At 39.9% G+C, this 3,075-nt stretch overlaps 1 non-coding gene and 1 pseudogene across 1 annotated transcript in view; both read right to left on the reverse strand.

The window, feature by feature from the left end:
• The window catches only part of LOC142357363 (large subunit ribosomal RNA), a 3,522-nt gene extending 3,133 nt beyond the window's left edge, over window positions 1-389 (reverse strand). Inside the window, exon 1 of the ribosomal RNA XR_012761593.1 lies at window positions 1-389. This exon is cut by the window's left edge and continues 3,133 nt beyond it. This is a non-coding gene — a ribosomal RNA (large subunit ribosomal RNA).
• Window positions 390-2,072: 1,683 nt separating this feature from the next.
• LOC142357362 (5.8S ribosomal RNA) lies at window positions 2,073-2,224 on the reverse strand (annotated as a pseudogene).
• Between the last annotated feature and the right edge of the window lie 851 nt (window positions 2,225-3,075).

The raw sequence follows: 3,075 nt of genomic DNA on the forward strand, positions 1-3,075 counted from the left end.
CTCTCTCTTCAGAGTGCTTTTCAACTTTCCCTCACGGTACTTGTTTACTATCGGTCTCGCTTTATAATTAGCTTTTGGAGAGACATATCTCCAGCTTCGAGTTGCACTTTCAAACAACTCTACTCATAGGAATGAGCCATTATGACTGGTATCGAAAATGACCTTTACAGGATTTTCACCTTCTTTGATGCTACTTTCCAGTAGACATCAGGACAAATTCACCAGTCTAGCATCAAACCATACCGGACACCGAGAAATGTTGCCATTTCTCTTCCCGATGAGCTTTTCCCTGTTCATTCGCCATTACTAAGGGATTCTCAGTTGATTTCTTTTCCTCCCCTTACTGATATGCTTAAGTTAAGGGGGTTCTCTCGCCCAATTCAGGTTATGTAGTTGATTGTCTCTTAATTGGTTCACTGACCAATATGAGACAGAAACCGATTCAGCAGTTTTGTTCGCTACTACTATCAAACACAGGTCGAAGTTTCCATTCAGTCATTAATTCCAACTTTCAAATGTTGTTGTTTCAGCTTTCGCTTACTAGAAGCAACATAATACTCGCTGCAATACAGACCTCGGGAAACCCTCACCGTGAATAAGGTTCACTCACATATTTCACTACATTTTGCGTGGGATTGGAGATGAGGCTACTCGTTCTTGCTCAGTACTAGGCTGAAAATTAACGAAACTTCGTTACAAACGTTCACATGTTGATGTTTCCGCTTTCGCGTACTCGAAACAACATAATACTAGTCTTTGTAATTTAGTTTCATAATTTCAACTGTTCTCATGCAGAATTTTTGCTCATTCTTATCCCAAATTTTGACCTGGCTACTAGTTACACTCCTTGTACTTATTGCAAAATGACCACAAATTTCAACAGCTTTCACATGTTGCTGTTTCGGCTTTCGCTTACTACAGTCAACATAATACTCGTTGCAAAATAAGTGCTCGGCATCTGCAATTTTCCAAAGACGAAGTTTCGCCAGTTCAATTTTCGCTCGCCAATTATGGCTACTAATTCACACGGTACTGAGCTCAACAACATTAAATTTGTTCAGCAAGACTTTCACATGTTGATGTTTTGGCTTTCGCCTACTAGAAGCAACATAATACTCGTCTTGTTAGCTCATTCAATGAGAATAGCTTTTCCCGTTGAGAATTTTTGCCTTCAATTGGCGTTGTAGTGAGTTTGGCTACTCAGATCACCAAATACTTGTGACAATTCGAACCAGAAATGTTTTCAATTTTCACATGCTGATGTTTCGGATTCAACCTACTAGAAGCAGCATAATACTTGTATTCAACAATTTCTGTATCAAATCCCAGTTTTCTCTGGTGCATCTTTGCCAAACTATTCCAAACTGCCTGAGTCTGAATACCAATTACAGGTACTAGTAAATGCACGTTACTAAGGACTATATAGTTCTAGGTTACTGTACACAACGACGTTCACATGTTGATGTTTCAGCTGCCGCTTACTAGAAACAACATAATACTTATCGTGCATACCTTTCCATAACTTGTCCTTTTCAGATGCATTAGTTTCCCTTTGTCTTGGCTTCTACAGTCAGACTGGCTACTAGTAACAGCACAGTACTAATCACATATCGTTCTACAGTTTGCAGACAACTTTCACATGTTGATGTTTCAGCTTTCGCCTACTAGAAACAACATAATACTCGCTGTATACATTTGTAGTTCTCTATGTAACTTTCATGTGAAGAAGTTTCGCCAGTCTTTTTGACTGTCTCAAATCTGAGTCATGCTTAGGCTACTAGTTGCTTCATAGTACTTATCGCCTCGAGATCATTGAACAAAACTTGATTTTCACATGTTGCTGTTTCAGCTTCCGCTTACTAGAAACAACATAATACTAGTCTCATTAAGTTCCGTCTCTTTGCAATTTTCTTATGAAGAAAATTCGCCATCACAATGACTCCAGCAGTTCTTGATCAAGGAATGCAATCATTGATCAGAATGCTATTATTTGAATCGGTTCTGCTTTAAGTGTTCCAATTTTATTGGAAGCACCAACAATAGAACATCAATGTGTTCAATCGAGAGTTATATAACCCTGAATCGGACGCAGTCAACAGCCGAAGCCGAGACCGCCTTTTGCGTTAGAGAGGTCGGTAAACAAATCTTGCGATTCATACCGAATTAACACATATAGCTGTGCTCCTCTTCGTAAAGCGAGCCAAGTGATCCCCTGTTGAAGGATGTATTTGGACCAATCTAGTAGCATTTGGTTTCCAACAAGCTCTCCCAAGTTAGCTTACTTATTGGGCTTTTCAACCAATTCGGTTGGCTACAAGCATCATCAAAGTACTAGCCACAGTTTGATCGCAAAATTCTACGACTTTCACATGTTGATGTTTCGGCTTGCGCTTAGCCTACTATAAGCAACATAATACTAGTCATATCATAGAGCGTGATCAGCTTGTGACGTTCTCATGATGAAGTTTCACCAACAGTGTCTCACTTCGAGCTTAAATCCAGCTACTAGTAACTACACAGTACTGACTGCAACGATAACTTTTATCTATACCTTTCACATGCTGCGCTTTCGGCCAGGGCCTACTAACGTCAACATAATACTCGATATAAACTTTTGTTCATGATGCAGCTTCCCCATGCAGAAGTTTCGCCTTCAAATGCTCTCTTGGCCATATGACGTAAGAAAAGGTTACTAGTAACATCACAGTACTAGCCACAGTTTGATTGCAAAATTCTACGACTTTCACATGTTGATGTTTCGGCTTGCGCTTAGCCTACTAGAAGCAACATAATACTAGTCATATCATAGAGCGTGATCAGCTTGTGACGTTCTCATGATGAAGTTTCACCAACAGTGTCTCATTTCGAGCTTAAATCCAGCTACTAGTAACTACACAGTACTGACTGCAACGCTAACTTTTATCTATACCTTTCACATGCTGCGCTTTCGGCCAGGGCCTACTAACGTCAACATAATACTCGATATAAACTTTTGTTCATGATGCAGCTTCCCCATGCAGAAGTTTCGCCTTCAAATGCTCTCTTGGCCATATGACGTAACACAAGGTTACTAGT

This window comes from Convolutriloba macropyga, unplaced genomic scaffold (assembly GCF_964194025.1).
Source record: "Convolutriloba macropyga unplaced genomic scaffold, txConMacr16.3 SCAFFOLD_6447, whole genome shotgun sequence".
NCBI classification, from domain to species: Eukaryota; Metazoa; Xenacoelomorpha; order Acoela; family Convolutidae; genus Convolutriloba; species Convolutriloba macropyga.